Below are 21,303 nucleotides of genomic sequence, written 5' to 3'. Positions count from 1 at the left end.
CTCGGTGATATGAATGTTGATATTTTGGCACCAGAAGGTCCTTTGACGACTTGCCTGGGTTCTTATGGCTTGAGGCAGTTTTTGAATGAACCAACAAGAATAACTCGGTCTACTTCAAGCTTAATTGATCCGATATTTTTTACTAGAGAGGATTTGGTCACTGAGATTGGTACAGTGGATACATCTGATATTTCTGATCACCGGTTGGTTTACGTTAAATTGAATTTAAAATGTGTAAAAATGAAGCCTAAATTTATAAAATACCGTGACTTTCGTGGTTTTGATCTGATTGATTTTCGTAGAAATCTGAAAAATCTTCCTTGGCATCGTTTGATAGCTGAGGATGATATTGATAAGAAGGTCGACATTTTTAATTGCTTAATTCTAGAAATTTTTGATAAACATGCACCACTTATTGAGAGAAGAGTGACTAAACCTCCGGCACCATGGCTGACATATAATCTCAAATTATGAATGAAGCAGAGAGACACAGCGCTTCTAAAGTTCAAAAGAACACGTTCGTCAGGTGATTGGGAACTATACAAACAAATTCGTAATTGCACAGTTTCTATGATCAGAAATGAGAAAAAAAAATTTGAATTGATCAGCGCTCAGCACAATCCCTCAAAATCTTGGAAAGCTTTACGTGATCTCAAAGTTTGTTCATTGAATATCACTAATTTACCAACATCTCTTTCTGATCCGGATGCTATAGGAAACCATTTTTCATCACTTTCACATGCTAATAATCATTGTTGTACTTCAAAGATTCAATTCTATAATGAACACTCACACTCCTCTAACACCTATAGCTTCTCTCACTACAGTTGAACAGATTGAAAATATCTTGAATGGGATGCGAAGAAACGCCGTTGGAGTTGATGAAATTTCACTGCAGATGATTCAATATTGTGGACCATTTATTGTTAAATATATTGTGCATATCATAAATGTGTGCATTGAATCTTGCTATTTTCCTCATTTGTGGAAGGTTTCCCTGGGTAAACCCATTCCGAAGGTAGGGAACCTCTCGTCTTTTTCTGATCTAAGAATTATCAGTATACTGCCATTCTTGTCGAAGATTTTTGAGAAAGTACTCCATAATCAAATGATTAATCATCTGAGATCAAGCAATATATTACCAGACTCACAATGTGGTTTCAGAAAAAACTATAGCACTGCTACTGCACTTGCTCCTGTGACCGGTGATATCATGGAGGCCTATGATGAGGGCTTGTCCAGTATCCTCGTGCTGCTAGACTACTCAAAGGCTTTTGACACAATCAACCTTGAATTGTTGATGCTAAAATGAAATATTACGGCTTTGATCTTACGTCGTTGCAATTGATCAGATCTTACTTAGGTAACAGAACTCAGTATATATCCAGTAATAATATTTTGAGCGCAGTATTAATTTATTATTGTGTGGGTGGAAATACAAAATATTCGTCAGCTTAAACTCAATTATCTTCTAGTAATAAGAGTGACATACATCATACAAGTATTTCAAGCGGGAACAACTCTTCTACTTGTCATACATGTCATATATGAAAAACATAGAATAATACTATCATATAACAATATATAACTCATTCATTTTAGCGAAGTCTCAACACCCCCCCCCTCGCTAAAATCCTTTAAAGATAACATTTCTCTAAATTTCACAAATGAACCTGTACACAATCCTTTAGTCAGAGTGTCAGCTTGTTGATTGATGAATCAACGTAAATTACTTCTATTTTTCCATTTTTAACATTTTCTGATACAAAATGAAATTTCAAATCCAAATGTTCAACCCTTCTATTGTTAGCAGGATTTTTAATTAATGCTAGACATCCTTGATTATCTTCATAAAATGTGACTAAATCAAAAACAACTCTTAAATCTAAAAACAGTTTCTTTAGCCATAAATCCTCAGAAACAGATGCACACAATGCTACTAATTCTGCCTCTGTTGTGGAAAGTGCGACACTAGTTTGCTTTTTGGTGGTCCAACACAAAGTATTGCCAAATAATTTAAAAACATATCCAGTGACGGATTTTCTATCTAGTGTGTCACCTCCCCAATCTGAATCTACAAAGCAACAAATTTCATTGTTATAATTTCTTTTATATTCTGATCCTATAGACATTGTCATTTTTAAATATCTTAAAATTCGTTTCAAGTGGTTGCATGCTTCATCTGTACCCTTATCTTGAAACCTACTAAAATAATTGACAGCAAAACATATATCAATTCTAGTTCCTAACATTAATTACATAAGACAACCTACTAATTCCCTAAATGGTTTTGATGTCTTATTTCCATTATTACTAAATTCAATCTTCAGATCTTTTTCTATTGGTGTTAAACTTCCCTTACAATTTTCTATATTAAATTTTTTCAAAAGTCTTTTAATATATTTTTCTTGACTTATTTTCAAAATCCCCTTCTGCTTATCATAATCTATCTCTAATCCAAGAAAATATTTCAAACATCCCTTATCTTTCATTTGAAACTTATTCATTAATTTCAATTTTATATCATTTAATTGGCTCATACTCGATCCAAATAAAATTATGTCATCTACATAAATTAATTGATAAATCTTATTTCCATCTTTTCTATACAAAGTATAAAGGCAAAAACCGTTTTCTGATCGACAAAAACCAATATCCAACAAAAATCTATTAATTTCATCATTCCAACATTTAGAAGATTGTTTTAGTCCGTATAAAGATTTTCTCAATTTTAGAATTTTATTTTCAGGTAAGCTTATTCCTTTTGGAGGATAAATATATATATCTTCATTCAAGACTCCATTTAAAAATGCTGTTTTCCATCTAATTGCAAAAAAGAATAATTAAACTGATTTCCTAAAATCAGTAGTGCTCTAATAGATGTCATTCTTGCTACTGGTGAATACATTTCATCATATGCTCCTTGTGCAAAAGCTCTTACTACCAATCGTGCCTTGAATTTATCTGACTCATTCTCTTCCATTGATTTAAGGGAAAACACCCATTTAGTGTCTAAAATTTGAATATTATTTGGTTTATCAACTACTTGCCACGTCTCATTCATTTCTATTGACTTCAGTTCTCTTTCTACAGCTCCTAACCAAATTATCCTATCAGTTCTATTTTTTAATTCCTCAAAACTTGTTGGTACATCATCAACAAAACTGCATGCATCAAATGCCATATACAGGGTGCCATTTGAAAACGAAACAGACGAGATTACAGACGAAATAAAGTTTTTCGATAGAAATGCATCTTCCCTATTCAAAATTTGGGGGTGAGGGTTGTAGTAGTAAGGGTTGAAGCGCTATGCGTCCGTAACCTACATCTTAAGTTGTCCCCCTCGAAACAGAAATCGACCTGTCCGAGCATTTCTATCGAAAAACTTTATTTCGTCTGTAATCTCGTCTGTTTCGTTTTCAAATGGCCACCCTGTATAACTCATAATCATTAAACCTTTCAAGAATTTTAACCTGTCTCTTATTTTCTGATCTTTTCACAGTTTCTCTATCATTTTCATTCTCATCACTCTCTCTATACACTTGATCATTTATTTCCTCATTCATCTCACTCTTATCAAAATACTCACTATTACTCATACATTCATTCCTTTTATACCCAAATTCATCTTCATTGAACTTTACATCCCTAGCAACAATCAATTTTTGATTCTCTAAATCCCATAATCGATATCCCGTTTGAGCATAACCCATCATTATACACTTCTTTACTTTTGAATCGAACTTACTTCTCTAGTATTAATCGCGATAGAATACAAAGAGTGCAGAAATGGTGTTTCAGGTTGATACATGGTGTTAGGAAGTATGATCCTATTAGTTATAAAATCAGGGAGGATGAGAGTCTTTTTATTGAATCGAGGAGGAATTATCACCTAGGTACTTTCTAGTTATTTTTTTTTTACTCATAGGCTTCTTTGTAATGCCGAGGCTCCACCTTTCCTCAGGAACAGATTCGTTCGTCATAGTAACGTTCATTCGAGAGTTACAAGATTTCAGGATAAATTTGTAGTGGCGAGACATAAAACAGCTTTATTTCAGAGAAGTTTTATCTTTCAGTCAATAACATTTTACAACTCCCTACTGAACGAGTATAAGTTGTTGAATATCAATAAGTTCAAGTATAAAGTTAAAAAGTATTTGTTGTGTGAGCAATAGTCGATGTATGTTATTTCAAGGGTGTGTATAAATGTAATCTTCATGCTGTGGGATTCGGGTGCTCATTGGGTATACATTTCATATTTTGTTATATATGTAGATATATATTACTGACTTGTTAATTATTATTGTACTTGTTGGATGCTAGCTCATTGCCGGTTTGGGGAGGGTTGAGTTTGAATAGCAGTCTGCTAGACTTCGCCTTCCGCTGCTAGGTGATGGGTTCATGTATTTCTCTATTTTCTTTTGTGAAAAAAGACGTCATTTATTTATTCATTTATTTTTATTTAAATAAAAGGAGTTAAACTTTTCAAGTAAGTATCTACTTTTGAGTTTGCTTCATCATGGTTTAACTTTATAACGATGATTTATTTATTATTATTCATAAACAGTTTGTAGTTGAGTACTGATTGTTGAAGTCTATCCATTATCAATGGCAAAACATATTTGTGTGAGGAGTAAAAAGTAAAAAGAGAAAAAAGTAATGTTTACTGCCCGTATAAAACCCGGTATGAATCAATTCTATCTAAGTGGACTTGATATTGACGGGCGTCATATCGTCTTGTTTATGTTTTAAAATATGAGGGAGATATTTCGCAATGTCAGTGGTGTAGTATGTTGTTTTTTGTGTGTGAATTTAAAGATTTCAATATTGTCGTTAAGGGTTCGGAACGATCTAAATAGGTGTCTTTCCTGAAAAAACGCGATTTTACACAAATAATAATAATAATGAAATTAATTAATAAATAATTATAATCATACTAATAATGATAATAATAAATAATCCTAATAATGATAATTAAAATAATAATAATAAACAATATGTTTTTATGAAATTTGTGGTTATGATTTTTGAGTTAATCTATATAAAAAATAATAATAATAATAATAATGAGACAAGTTTCTGTCTCAGAAACTTGTCTCAAGTCGGATGAGACAAGTTTTGTGATTATGATCCGATTCGATTCAAAATTGGTATGTTGGGGTTTTCGGCGTTGGATATTATGATTTTTTTGTCAAAATTTGCAAATTCAAGATGGCGGCTCTAAGATGGCCGATGAGTTTTGTAATTATGGTTCGTTCGATTCGATTCAAAATAGGTATGTGGGGGGTTTTCGGGGTTGGAGATTATGATTTTTTTGTCAAAATTCGTACAAGATATCAAATATATCGATATTTTTTCAGGGCCGGTCGAGCATCTTACCGAGAAGAAGCTGTTGGATATGTTCAAGTGAAACACGAGGGCTCTAAATGCACAGAAAAATGCAGAGTTTCACCTGAACATAAAGTAAAAAGTAAGCCTTATCATTGCACGTTGGTTTGTGATGAAAACGAAGGAATGGTGGAAAGTATAGTTTGTCATGATTGTGCTGCTAATCAAGGAGGATGTGAACACACTGTGGTATTTTTGATATGGCTCTTAAAAAAAGTGAGGAACCTGCCACTACATCAGTAAAGTGTTACTGGTCGAAACCGGCATTGTCGAAAGTTGGTAGTCACATTAAATTTATAAAAGCCAAATATTTCAAAAACAAAAAATCTTCAGATTCAAATATTACAGAAGATACAACCTTTCTAACTTTGTAAATTTGTAACTGAATGTAAAAATCGTAAAGCTAACAACGTGCAAATAATGACCTATTTTATGGATATCAACACTGATATGGAAGTTTCACTTCACTATCTGATCTGCAAATACAAGAGTGAAAAAGACGAATTTAGTGTAAAGATTTTATAGAATTTTGTAAGCACAATATTACTGAGAAGCAATGTGTTTTGATAGAAAAAGCGACAAAAGATCTATCTGCCACTTCTGTTTGGTTTGAACTACGGTACGTCAGGATCACGGCTTCTATAGCTCATGAAGCATCGAAATGCAATACTTTGGATGGTGTACTTGTAGAAAAAAAATTTGAATTGTCGTGCTTGCACACATAGGCACAATACAATATTTTTAGGAATTTTTTTTTATTTCAGCCATCGTGTAACGAACAAAACACGACACGAACGGCACAAGTGAATGTACACCAATGAATTCGTAAGCACTCTGCGAATACCATTCGCCTCGTGTAAGTGGCGTGACGTCACACACTAGACGCTGCGTACTATGAAATTATTCTTCCAAGCGCAACTTCAAAGTCCCATAACTATTTCATTTCTAGAGATATTTCAATGATTCTTCCACATTTTTGTTTCATTTTACTTAAATTTTTAGAATGAATCCTTAACAAAAAAATGAAAACTAGTCCATTTCCTATAGACCATGGCAAAGAATTTCTGCCGATATTTTTTCTTATGCGGATCACAGTTACTTAGTACTCTTAGTAGTGTATGATGCTTACTCAAATTGACTGGAGCTGGTGATCTTGAAAGACAAGTCAGCTAGAGAAGTTATTTCTAAATTGAAATCAATTTTTTCTAAATTCGGATGTCCTGATGAACTCACTTGTGAAAATGTTCCCTTCGGTAGTTTATCGATGAAAGAATTTGCTAAAGAATGGAATTTTGAGATCTTGTTGAGAAGTCCTCAATACCCACAGTCAAATGGTTTAGCTGAGACAGCTGTAGGTATGCGAAAAACATAGTAATAAAGTCTCTTGAAGAGGGAAAGGATATATTTGGGGCGTTGCTTCAGTTTCGTAATACTCCCCTGAAATATATGAATTATTCCCCTACTCAACTTTTAATGAGTCGTTCTTGTAAAACCAAAATGCCCATTTCAGCTGAACTTTTAGAACCAATACTTTGTAGTAATGTTTCAGATAGGCTTGAATACCGATTGAATCGAAATGAATCGTATTTTAATAAAAGTGCAAAAGATTTGCCAGATATCAATGTAGGTCAAAATATAACTGTTTTTAATCATAATAACAAACACTGCGAGCCTGGCCAAATTGTGAGAAAGAATGATAGTCCACGCTCATTTGTAGTTAAAACAGAAAAGGGAGAATTTGTAAGAAGAAATAGACTAGATTTAAGAGAATCAAAAAATGATTTTAATGTTATTGATAATAATGATAATCACAATGAAATATTGAAGTCTACAGAAAATTTTCCCTCTCTTCCTAAAAACAATTGTAGCCCTACCAGCCCAGAACCCACAAACCAAAATTATGTAACTCGGTCAGGGCGTGCAATAAAACCTGTTAATAGATTAGATTTGTAAAAAAATTTAACAAATAGGGGAAGGATGTATTAGATATTAGATTAAAAAGAAGACTTATGTGTTTCTATGGTCTAGAACGTACAAGAATGTCAATGGGCGCGTTCAGCAGACACAACAGTTGTGGAACAGTAGTCAATATTCTATGAATTTTCTGCTGAACGCGTTCGATCAGTTTCCGCTAGGGAGCGTATGCTACGGAGCGGTCGCCATTTTCGGTAGCGAATTTATTTTAAGCTCCTTTTTGGTAACGTGTTGAGTTAGTGACAAGTGACATTTGTTTTGGGACGAAATTTGAATTTCAAACATAGCAAAGATGGAAACTTTTAGATATTCTTTTAATAATAACTTATGATGCGACAGAAACTCCACAAATTCATCAGAGACTACAAAATGGTAAGTAAATGCGTGAAATGTTATAGGTTAATGTTTCTGTTGATTGAAATAAAAATTTTCTGTTCGTAATGATATCCTAATCGGAACGCATTTTTTTTTATTTTCGTACTAAGAAAGAAATTACTTTTTCCAGATATTGTTTTCTGCCAGAAATACTTTGAGGGGAACGCTTCAAAATCGGACCATTCATTATCATCCTCAGAGTGTCCTGATTCACCCTGCATTTCAAGAGAATCAAATTCTAGAAAAAGACCTCGATCTGAAAGTAATGATACGTCAGAAGAGAAAGAGAAAAAAAGACGCGAAATAAATCATTATATGATCATAGAAAAAAAATGGTTGAAATTGAAGAGAGGCGATTGGACCTCCTTTCCCAAATATCAAAGGATTTGAACGAACAGACTAGGTTGATGACAGAAAGGAATGATATATCAAGGAAATTGTTACCTAACAACTCAAAAGAAAAGAACTAATATAAAAATCAACTCGCAAATTAATTTTATATGGACCACTTGAATTTGCTGTGATAATACGGGAAAGATCCTACAATTGCATAAATAACATTTCATTTATTGTTGAATTTGAATGAATAAATAAATATTGTTTTTTTTACACTTGTTATGAGTGTATTAGCTAAAAGCCTCTGTGCCAGTTTTGTAGTATGAAATAAATGATTTGAAAAAAAAATTATATTTTTCCTTGATTACTTTTGGTTCAATACAATAAGTATATTTGCACCTAAAAACTTAGAACAGGGATTCTATTCATGAGAAAGCCCAAAGCGGTCACCACTTGCTAAAAAGCATTCCTGCTTTGCGATCATCTAAATTGTGAATAACATTTTTTTTTTCCAATGGAATTTTATGTGGACCGCTCGAATTTGCAGCGATAATATGGGAAAGATCCTAAAATAGCAAAAATTAGAAGATTTCATTTATACAGGGTGGCCATTTGAAAACGAAACAGACGAGATTACAGACGAAATAAAGTTTTTCGATAGAAATGCTCGGACAGGTCGATTTCTGTTTCGAGGGGGACAACTTAAGATGTAGGTTACGGACGCATAGCGCTTCAACCCTTGCTACTACAACCCTCACCCCCAAATTTTGAATAGGGAAGATGGGGTGAGTGATACCTCATTTGAAAGGTATTTTTATACTGATTTCAGCACAGTAATTGTTTTTTCATTTTATGCATTAGTTCTCGAAATATTCTTAACTAAGTATTTGAAAATGAAGCGGTGTTTTCATGGCACTTGTAGTGTTTTGTGAAAAATCGACATTTTGAGCTTCAAAACAACCATGACTGCGGCTTCCTTCCTAACTAACTAACGCATGAATATTTCGAGAACTAATGCATAAAATGAAAAAACAATTACTGTGCTGAAATCAGTATAAAAATACCTTTAAATTGAGGTATCACTCACCCCATCTTCCCTATTCAAAAATTGGGGGTGGGGGTTGTAGCAGCAAGGGTTGAAGCGCTATGCGTCCGTAACCTACATCTTAAGTTGTCCCCCTCGAAACAGAAATCGACCTGTCCGAGCATTTCTATCGAAAAACTTTATTTCGTCTGTTCTCGTCTGTTTCGTTTTCAAATGGCCACCCTGTATATAGAATTGTTACTTTATTTTTTCTTGAAACTGTATTATTGTTGTTTAAAAAAAAAACGCCAGCAGAGGAAACTGGATGGATTGAGTAGTCCAGTGGAATCTGCTGCCGGTCCCAAGCCCGGATAAAGGAGGAGGGTTCAGGAGCAAGGTTAGCACCCTACAACTGGTAAAAAAGTGAACTGCTCAAAGAACTGCTGAAGAAGCCTCGGAATACGGACGGATCACAACGGTTTACGACACGGCACGGAAAAGGAAGAAACGATTGTGGAGAAGGAACAAACTGCGTCTCGGCTGTTGGAATGTTACATCATGGAACTCAAAAGACCAGGAAATCATCACTGAGATCACTGGTACTGGTATAGACATCTGTGCGATATCGGAAACGAAAAAGAAAGGCAAGGGCAACACAAAATACAGAGACTACATTCTGTTTTACAGTGGAGTAGATAAAGAATGCAGAGCGAGAGCAGGTGTGGGCATACTGTTGCACGAAAAGTTTGAATCGCTGGTGGACGACGTAAGTTATGTGAACCAAAACTTGATGTACATAACAATTAAGATAGACAATGAAAAACATCATTTCATTAGTGTATATGCACCAGACATAACGAAACCACGAGAAGAGCGGGAACAATTTTTCGACATCCTGCAAGAGGTACTAATAACGCTGCCCAGCAACGACAAGACCTTTATAATGGGCGATTTCAACTCCAGAATTGGTAACCATATAATACCGGGGATCATGCAAAGGTACAATGAGGAGATCACAAATGAAAATGGCAATATGCTGCTTGACATCTGCATGCATAATGAACTAAGAATCAACAACACGTTCTTCAATCATAAGGAACAACACAAATATACGTTCTACAATACAAGAGGACAGAAATCTATGATCGACTTTGTAATTACAAACAGGCGCGTACATCCTAGCCAAATTTTGGATGTAAGAACTTCGTCTTCCGCTAATGTGGGAACACAACATGTACTGGTACCGTGCGAATACCGCTTAAAACATACAAGATCGAGAAAAAGACCACCAATCTACATCACTAAATTCAACACGGAGTCCATGAGAGATGACAGCACGAAAGTGTTGTATGAGCGCAGATTAGATGAGAAGATTTCCCAGAACAAAATAACATTGGAGGACAGTCCAGAGGAGGCTTGGAATGAGATCAAAAATAACATAAAACACAGCGCGGAGGAAGCAATCGGGGAAAGAAAAGTCAACATAAACGGCAGAAAAAATACCAAACCCTGGTTTACTGACGAAGTGAAAGATCAGTCCAATGAGAAGAAGAAGACCTATATCCAATATATGAACAATAGATCACCGGAAGAATATCAAAAGTACAAGGTGATTAGGAATAGAACGAACAACAGGATTAAACAACTTAAAAAAGAATATTGGGAGCGGTTTTCCGACCGAGATGGAGCATGATCTTCACGGGTGTAAGAGAAAGATATGGAACATGCTGAGGAAGAGAAAGAAGCCTATAACAGAGGAAGTACAAATCAACAATACAACACCAGAAGAGTGGACAACTTACTATCAGAATCTCTATGATAATCACACCAGTATCACAGAGGAACAGCAGGAGGTCGAGGAATCACATGACGAAGGAGATACCATAACTGTAGATGAAGTTCAGGAAGCAGTGAAGAAACTTAAAAACCATAAATCACCAGGGACGGATAACATCACGAACGAAATGATCAAATACGGCGGAAGCAAATTACAACAAGAAATAACGACGCTTTTCCAAAATATAATTAAAACCGGTGAGGTACCACATGAATGGAAAAGCAGTATTTCAATACCAATATTTAAGAAAGGCAATAAGAAGGACCCCGATAACTATAGAAATATAACACTGCTGAACTCCACTCACAAATCATTCACTAAGATACTGGCTAATAAAATCTCCAATCAAGTCAACATTTCTGAAGAACAACAAGGATTCCGACGTAATAGGTCCACAGTAGACGCAATTTTCATCCTGCGGCAATTGATCGCGAAATCGATTGAATTCAACAAACCCATGTTCACGTGCTTCCTTGACTTAACGAAAGCTTTCGACCGGGTAAGACTCTGCGATGTCCTGGCTGCCCTTCAATATAAAAACATAGATGAAAAAATTGTGAGAATAATAAAAAATATTAACACCGATAACACTACCATGATAAAAACAAACGGTGGGTTATCTGAGGAGGTCCGCATCTCCACCGGCATAAGACAGGGAGATAGCCTAAGTCCATTGCTGTTCAATCTAGTAATGGATCGAATAGTTGAGAGAGTCAGAAGGGTGAGAGCAGGCTTTAAGATGGGAAATCGCTCTCTGAAGATTATGTGCTATGCAGATGGCGCTGTCTTGGTAGCAGAGAATGAAGACGACCTACAACGCCTGGTGCATGAGTTTAAAATAGCCGCAGAAGAGTTGAACATGAGCATAAGTTGCGAAAAATCTAAGACCATGGTCATCGCCAAAGAGCCTATCCGATGTAAGATAGTTGTCAACAATAAGATAATAGGACAGGTGTCAAAATTCAACTATCTAGGAGTGATAGTACACATTTTTTCGCATCATAAATTTTTGAAATCGTGAAAATGTCGAAATTTGGGCCGAGTCGACGTCATTTGCGGGAAGTTTCACTTTATTGGTTCAATTTGAAGAAATCTGCTGGAGAAGGTTGTGTCGATGATTCAAGTGTTCGCGGATGGTTTCGACGCTTCAAAAGTGGCGATTTCGACGTGGAAGACAAGGAGCGTTCCGGGCTGCCGCAAATCTTTGAAGATCAAGAATTGGCGACTTTGCTTGATGAAGATTCGTGTCAAACGCAAGAAGAACTTGCTGAAGCATTGGGAGTTGACCGAACAACCATTTCCAAGCGTTTGAAAGCCATGGGAATGATCCAAAAGCAAGGAAATTGGGTGCCGTACGAACTGAAGCTGAGAGACGTCGAACGGCGTTTTTTCACTTGCGAACAGCTGCTTCAGCGACATAAAAGAAAGGGTTTTCTGCATCGTATCGTGACTGGCGATGAAAAGTGGATCCGTTACGATAATCAGAAGCGAAGAAAATCATGGGGACTACCCGGCCATGCATCATCATCGACGGCCAAGCCAAATATTCATGGCGCCAAGCTCATGCTCTGTATATGGTGGGACCAGCTAGGTGTGGTTTACTATGAGCTTCTGAAACCGAATGAAAGGATCACAGGCGAGGTCTATCGACGACAATTGATGCGTTTGAGCCGCGCACTGCGAGAAAAACGGCCACAATACTCCGACAGGCACGACAAAGTTATTTTGCAACATGACAATGCTCGCCCACATGTTGCACAGCCGGTGAAAACATACTTAGAAACGCTCAAATGGGAAGTCCTACCCCACCCGCCGTATAGTCCAGACATTGCTCCGTCTGATTACCATCTCTTCAGATCGATGACGCATGGCCTGGCTGACCAGCACTTCCATTCCTACGAGGAAGCCAAAAAATGGGTAGATGACTGGATAGAGGCCAAACCGGTCGAATTTTTTCGCAACGGGATTCGTATGTTGCCAGAAAGATGGGGAAAAGTTGTAGCTAGCGATGGCCAATACTTTCAATAATTCTTTTGTAACCATTTTTTCACAATAAAGGCTCAAAATTTGAAAAAAACGGGAAAGACTTATTCACACACCTTATAAATCAAATAATTTGACAACTATTGTGTCTAATATCATTCCAAGACAAAAATAAACTAAATATATCATATAGATATATTATTGTGAAGGATTAGACACAATAGTTGTCAAATTATTTGATTTATATATTATATATATTAAATAAAATTAAAAGTAACCCAGTGTTAATCATTGAAAGACATTATATTGGCGACGAGGACAAAAATTGGTTAAAAACGTTATACTTGTGCAAATCGAAGAAAAATATCAATCTCCACGTGCTTTATCAAGATCAAGAATGGCAGAAACTCAAGTAATTTATAGAGCTACAATCGGTTCAATCGCAGAATACAGTTCTGATGATGATTGGAGTTTATGGGCTGAACGTTTAGAGCAGTACTTCTCTGCAAATGATATTGATCAAGAAAAGAGAGTACCAGTGCTATTAACCCCAATAGGTGATAAAGCCTATAAAACCCTGAGGGATCTCTGCGATCCAGCTTTGCCGAAAGATAAGACATACAAGGAATTGAGGGATATACTAACGGCACAGTTTTCGAAGAAGGTATCTATATTCAAGGAGCGGATAGAATTTTACAATTTGAAGCAGATGGAACGTGAGGCAGTACGATCATGGTATGTAAGGATAAAAAATAAAGCCAGTGCCTGTAAATTTGGAGCAAATCTGAATGAAATTCTAAAGGACAAGTTCGTAGCTGGAATGTGCAAGAGCCCTATACTAGATAGAGTCTGCGAGGAGGATCATACCAAAAGCTTGGCACAAGTCCTGGAAGTAGCAGTTAACAAAGAAGCAGCACTAGGATCCGATTACCAAACTCTGCATCAGTTGAAGACAAAGAAAAGGCAAGAGCAGAAGTCAAACACATGGAAGAGTAACAAAAATGGACCACAACATTCCAAGGGGGAAATAAAGCATGATGAAACGGCACAGAAATGCAAGTGTTGTGGGTTAGGGAACCATGTAAAGAAGAACTGTAAGTACCTTAAATATAAGTGCAAAATTTGTAATCTTACAGGTCATTTAGCTAGTATGTTATAAACGCCAAGTACATCAGGTGGAAACACATGAATCCAATTTAGATTATGCTGAAATGTACCATTTGAAGTGTGATAACTATGTGGCATCACCACAAATTTCATTATTAGTGAATGAGAACCTTATTAATATGGAACTTGATTCAGGTGCTAGCATTTCAGTAGTCCCCGAGAGCTGTTTCAATAATTATTTCAAGGAATCTAAATTAAAGAGTACCAATATAAGATTGAAATGTTATGATGGGACCGAAATTGTACCTGAAGGTGAATTCCATACCACAATAAACTATAAGGGTCAAGTTTTTGAATTTTGTAGATTTTTAGTGGTTAAGAAAGGTTCAGTTCCTTTGCTTGGCCGAGATTTAATAAAACGCCTTAACATTAAAATTGATCTTGCTGATCCAAGGTATCCAACTATAAATTCATTGAAAGGAAAGGACGATTTGAAAATTTTGTTAAGTAGGTTTGAAGAATTATTCAAAGATGAACTCGGTACTTATAGGCATGAAAAGATAGAGCTAAATATTATGCCAGATGTGAAACCCAGACCAGTCCCGTTCCTCTTCAAGGAAAAAATCAATAGTGAACTAGAAAAATTAGAAGCTAAGGGGGTCATTTCAAAAGTAGAAACTTCAGAGTGGGGAACACCGTGTAAAATCATGGAGAATTTTTCTCAAAAATAGATTTTTCCTGTGCGTATAATCAGTTAGAATTAGAGAAAAATACAAAAAATTTATTAGCGTGGAGTACACATAAAGGTATTTATAAAGTAAATCGATTACCCTTTGGCACTAAACCGGCTTGTTCTATTTTCCAAAAAATTGTTGAAAAAGTTTTGCAAGGTGTGAATGGAACGGTTATATTTTTGGACGATATCGTTGTGACTGGAAAAAACAGGGAAGAGCATATGAAAAATTTGGAAGAAGTTTTTGAAAAGTTGAGTAAAGCGGGATTCAGATTGAATTTGAAAAAGTGCGAATTTTTCGTACCAGAAGTGAAGTATTTAGGTCATTACATAAACAAAAATGGTCTTCATAAAGATTTCGATAAAGTCAGAGCGATTACTGAGATGCCAACACTAACGGACCAGGGACAAGTGAAATCGTTTGTAGGAATGGTAAATTACTATGGACGATTTGTACCAAATTTATCGACCCTGTTAAGTCCTCTCTACAAATTGTTGCGCAAAGATTTTAAGTTCAACTGGTCTCAAGAATGTGATAAATCATTCAAAAGGGTCAAAGAGGCATTAACGTCAGATCAAACTTTAGTTTTCTTTGATAGGGATATTCCATTAAAGTTAATATGTGATTCATCACAGGTCGGAATCGGTTGTGTCCTGGTACATGTGTTTCCAGATGGTACTGAAAGACCCATAAGTTTTGCGTCCAGGAAATTGAACAAGGCAGAATTAAATTATTCAGTCATACATAAGGAGGCTCTAGCTATTTATTGGGGAGTGCAGAAACATTATCAGTACTTATTAGGAAATTCGTTTACTTTGTGTTCAGACCACAAACCGCTGTTAGCCCTATTCGGGGAAAATAAAGGCATCCCTCAGATGGCTGCGGGACGTTTACAACGATGGGCGCTTTTCCTCAGTGAATTTAATTACCATTTCCAATATATTAAAGGCTCTGAAAATGGAGGAGCCGACGGTCTTTCTAGATTTCCGATTGAATCGAAGGAAAAGGGTGAAATATTGGTTGATTATTTTCATTTTTTATTAGAAGATAAAATTCCGATAAGCGCCAAAGAAATACGTAATGACACAAGAATTGACAATGTTTTGAGCATAGTTTACCTATTCGTTAAAGAGGGCTGGCCTGATAATACTTCGGAAGAGTTGTTACCTTATAAACGGAGAAAGTTAGAACTTGGTATTGAAGGTGGAATTTTACTTTGGGGATTTAGTGGTAATTCCAAGTAAGTTCAGAAGACAAATATTGGAGGAATTACATGGTGCTCATAACGGAATGGTTAAAATGAAAGCTTTGGCGAGGCAATATTTATGGTGGCCTAATTTAGACGCAGATATTGAGAAATATGTAAAAAATTGTAGTCCTTGTATGACATTGGCAAAAAATCCAAATAAAGCGGTTTTAACGAAGTTTGCGGAAGGAAAACACGTTTTCGACAGAATCCATATAGATTTTCTGGGGCCAATACAAGGAAGAAATTTCTTGATCATTATAGACGCTTATTCCAAGTGGCCCGAAGTATATGAAATGGGTAAAATGGATTCACGATCCACCATAGATATGCTAAGGGACTGCTTCGCACGATTTGGTTTACCAAATATTATCTTTTCGGATAACGGGGCTCAATTAACAAGTTCAGATTTTGAAGAGTTCTGTAGATTTAACGGTATTAAACATTCCACTTCACCACCCTTCCATCCTGAAACGAATGGTGCAGCGGAGAATAGCGTGAAATCTTTTAAAAATGCAATAAAAAAATTACTTATTGACGTTAGAGAGAAAGGTTCATCTCTCAAATCCATGATAAATAAGTATTTGTTTTCTTATCGTAATACTCCTCATTGCACAACTGGGGAAACTCCATCAAAACTGATGTTCGGTAGACAGGTCAAGACAAGACTTGATTTTTTAACAAAGTCAGAAGCAAATTTGAAAAGGGAGAGACAAATAAAGTTTCATCATGGAAATAGGGAAGTTGAATTTGAAGAAGGGAAAGAAATTTATACCAAAGATTATAGAGACATAACTAGAACAAAATGAGTTAGGGCAATCATTTGCAATAAATTGGGTAGAAGAATATATATATATGCACACCTGTAGATAATAAAAAATTAAGATGGAAAAGACATTTAGATCAGTTAATTAAAATAGGAAGATTTTATGATGACTTAGAAATAGACAATTCTGATAAAATTGAAAATGTGAAGCCAATAATCGAAAATGTAGATTCTTGGTTAGATTCAAATGTTGTAAAACAAAAGTGTAATGATATTTTAAATAAGGAAACTACTCAAAATATTGAAGAAAGAAATGATAGTGATGAGAAAATGAAAAATTGTGTTAGTGATGAGAAAATTAAAATTTGTGATAATAATGAGAAAATTAAAAATAGTGTTAGTAGAGACAAAATTGTATCATCACCAATTTCCAGACCTAAGAGGAACATAAAGGCTCCTGATAGGTTGAATTTGTAAAAGTATTTAACTTTTCTATTTTTTTATCTTAGGATGGAGGAAATGTAATGTATCGATAAAAAGAAGTTTTATTTCTGTGTAATAGCACAACATTCTATGTTCATGTAAAATAACATAACCTGTAAAAAGATCATCTGTTAATCTATCTCTTCTTAAGTCTTCAAGAACGCAAGTTCCAAAACCATACCAAATTGTAAGTTGTACAAAGTTATATTATATATATTAAATAAAATTAAAAGTAACCCAGTGTTAATCATTGAAAGACATTATAATACCTATCAGTAGCGGAGCTACTTACGCTACCGATCTTTCTGCTGAAAGCGCCCAATGCGTCACTGGCGTAGTTAGTTTTAAGGTTATGGTCAAGGAACCAACAAGACAAATGGAAATTGTGTATTTTGTTTAAATAAAGTATTATTCAGAAATATCCAATCAATCTTGTTTTATTAGCAAGAATAATACACAGGGTCGTTTTGAAACAATTAAGTTCACCATACAGTATTGAAATTTTCGAGCATTGCGTAGAAAGTAAAAGTACAAAAAACATTTTTGTAAACATTTTAAACGTACTGCCAATATTGGTGAGATGATACATGCTACATGATATCTGGTTCTATTGCTACACCATCTAATAAATTGACGATTTCACCATTTATTGAAATAAAAAGAGGCAGCATAACTGTCCACCAACCTTCGCGCAGCCTCAGTCGATAATCAGAATCTTGAAAACCCCCGAAACTGAAACCTGGCTACGCCTCTGCCAACAGATGCTAATAGATGCTATAAGATGGTATAAGGATATGATTTATCGAAATTGAAAATTTTTGGAGACAGAGGTTTGGGCAAGAATCAACATTACAAATAAACAAAATGACTAGAAGAGGAAAAAAAGGAAATGTACCAAAACATTTAACTGAAGATGAAGTTTTTACTGCATTTTATTTTCAATATCAACTTCTGAGGAAGATCCAGTAGATTACAATCAAGCAGTTACACAACAAGAATGGAAAGATGCAATATAAAAAAAATTTAACTCGCATATATCTATAAATACTTGTATGAAAGAGAAATAAAAAACCTTCTATGTCGATTCCAAGTATTTTAATGAGAAAATTCATGAAGCAAAAGAAAAGGTCTTTTTTTAGGGCTTAAAGATGATCTCTTGAGAGATCGAAAACATAGTTGAGCATTTTAATTAAAGACTTGGAGTTGGACACACAAAGTTTTTTCTTTCTCCTTTATATTTATTATAACTCCAATAAGAAAAGATGGATAACGTTTCTATATAAATACTTGGACGGAAGCAAATTAATCCGAAGCAAAAATAATATAAATAATTTTTGGATATACCAACTGCACATAATCGAGGCATAATCGACGGTCGCCTCGAAGGACGGAAGATATCCACACCTGCGAGAATAGTGTCGTTGGAGATATCTGGGCAGATTGAGACTCAACGGTTCTTGAGAATGGCATTCTAAGAGAACACGAATCTCTCCGACTGCTGAAGGTGCTGTGCAGGATCCCCAACCAGCACTCACTCAAGCAGGTCTACCAAGAAGACGCATGAAATGGACAAGTTGCATGGGCGCCCGCAGAAATTTTTCTCAGGGGGGCAAAATGAAAATTATTCAAAAACGATAAGGCGTCCATGATTGTCGTAGGCGATATTAGTATTCCGTTTCTTTCTATTCCTGTATTTATATTCATAAGTGGGGGGAGGACTGTGCAAAATAAAAATTATGAAGTTTTCCACTTCAACATTTTTTTTAAAACATCAACATAGGGTGATGTAAAATAATACGGTAACTCTTTTCAAAACGAGTCACATTCAACGGAACAATTCACAAAAAAATAAAATATAAAAAATTTGGAGAACGGAATGAATTAATTATTATAATTGCTGATAAATAAAGGAAAATCAACGAATAATAACGAAATAAAAAATATATACATGAACGCTCGATAAAACTATGTTTATAAAAATAATAAATCTTGAAATATACACGCAAACAATGAAGTTTATAATTTAATACTAAAATATGATTCAAAATAACACAGAATTGCTCTAGATTGTAAACACAACAAATGAGTATATTATCAAAATTACCAAATCATAAATTGCAAAAAACAACTCATAAAAACAATATTAATTCTGAAGACAAAATACTTAATCGTTATACAACAGAGTAGGTATATTTTATTCTAAACTGAAATATAATTCTGCGCAAAGTGCTGAAACTACGCTCTATAGTACAAGTAGTACATGGAAATGTAAGGAGAAGAATAAGGCATTCTTTGACAGCAGGACAAAAATTTACATTGTCCGATAAGATCTTCAATTTTTATGTTTTCATCCATTTGTGATTTAGATAAATATTCATTCCAAATGTTAAATTCACTTTCTAAATTTTCAATATTATACATAGTGCTGACCTTAAGATGCAAAAGATTCTTTGGCAAAAAATTGAACAAAGAAAAAAGCATTAGGTACATGTTCTTTCGAGATTCCCATTCAAGAGCTGAAATCAAATGATCTAAATATGGGATGAATATTTTTGAAGTAATCTTCAGCTGAATCTTCTTCATAGTTAGATCTATACATTTGTCTACCGCGAATTCGTGGTTCCAATCTCTATATTGAGACTCTGAGCAATATATGATGCTTTGGAAAAAATTTCTGTGAAGCATGCATCATCTGAGCGATATTTTCCACATGTTTCTATAATTAAGTTTATATGACGGTGAAAATTTACAAAATTAATAGAAACACCTTGTAGTGTATTTGCTATTGGTTCCAATATATTTGAATATTTACTTGCTACCGTCAAACAAATCACAAAAGTGAAAGAGTTTATTGCAGGCCATAACTGAGCAGTTCTTTTTGTTGTTGAAGAATTTATTGAAATTTCTCCAGATATTATAGCAAACAGAGTTTTGAATATAGTATTGAAGTTCTCAGCGAAAACTCGCAAAGATTTATATTTAGCTGACCAACGAGTTCCACAAAACAAAGGAATATTGTTTTATAATCTGTAATATTTTTTTTTCTATTTTCTGCACAACTTTTTTTATTACCTTCATCTATTAAGGACAATAGGAGAGTATATATAAGATGGTTTTTAAAATAATTGAGACGCATGGATTGCGTTCGGTTCCACGATTTTTCTTCACCCAAGAAGTACTCAACGCGCCCAAAAAAGTTTTCAATTCAAAAAATACTTCTGCCGATTATGGATATGTGCATAGTATATTATGAATATATGTATAGTAATTCCATTGAAAACCGGAAAATTGTTGTGAATCCATTACTTTCCTTTTTTCCTTGCTCTAAGGATTGATAAAGTAATATTGAGGGTGTTGTGCTGAAAAATGATGCAATCAAAATCTCAGGGGGGGCCATGGCCCCCCCTGGCACCCCCCTGCGGGCGCCCATGACAAGTTGTATAAATGAAACGATCTTGCGCATATACTATGAACAATAATGGAAGAGGATAAAATAGGCTACCGGCAAAAGTAGTTTGCAGAATTCTAAAAAAACTATCCCAAACTCCAAGTTTCTGAGCAAAGAGTAGCCGACCAATACCGGGTCATATTGAGAAATAAACTTGTACCCGATGAGAGACTGAACACCATAAGATAAGAAAGTCCAACTGAGGCTACAGAACGAGAACCTAACTAACAACGAAGCGACATTCGAAAAAAACCACCATAGGGATAAAAACCAGCCCAACATAAACACAAATGAACCCTGATTAACAAAACAACGCAGATGTGATACCAATAAGAGATACTCAACGATCGAAATATATATTCTGCACCCCGTCGAAAATTCAGAAGAAAACCAAAGAGAACTACTGGAGCGATTATCTGCCACAATGAATAGATGCGTCATAGTTTTTAGGACATGGAGATGACCGATACTGCCAAGACTGAGGATATCCAAGAAACTATATCATCATACTGGACAAGATCAACAACTACTGTGACTAACTGACTACCAAAATCATTGCACCTTATCATATACTGTGCAGCATATTCAATAGCAACAGTGCT

At 35.1% G+C, this 21,303-nt stretch overlaps 1 long non-coding RNA gene across 1 annotated transcript; it reads right to left on the bottom strand.

Annotated features, from left to right (window-relative positions):
* Positions 1-902: 902 nt before the first annotated feature.
* LOC123670777 lies at positions 903-3,232 on the bottom strand. The gene is made up of 2 exons (XR_006745985.1): positions 1,360-3,232; positions 903-1,303 (listed from the first exon to the last, which is right to left on the bottom strand). It is a non-coding gene; the product is annotated as an uncharacterized LOC123670777 (long non-coding RNA).
* Positions 3,233-21,303: the final 18,071 nt, after the last annotated feature.

The sequence above is a fragment of the Harmonia axyridis genome, chromosome 1, assembly GCF_914767665.1.
Source record: "Harmonia axyridis chromosome 1, icHarAxyr1.1, whole genome shotgun sequence".
Taxonomy (NCBI): domain Eukaryota; kingdom Metazoa; phylum Arthropoda; class Insecta; order Coleoptera; family Coccinellidae; genus Harmonia; species Harmonia axyridis.
Note: the sequence above shows the minus strand (reverse complement) of the source record. Positions and strands in the feature narration are given on the sequence as shown.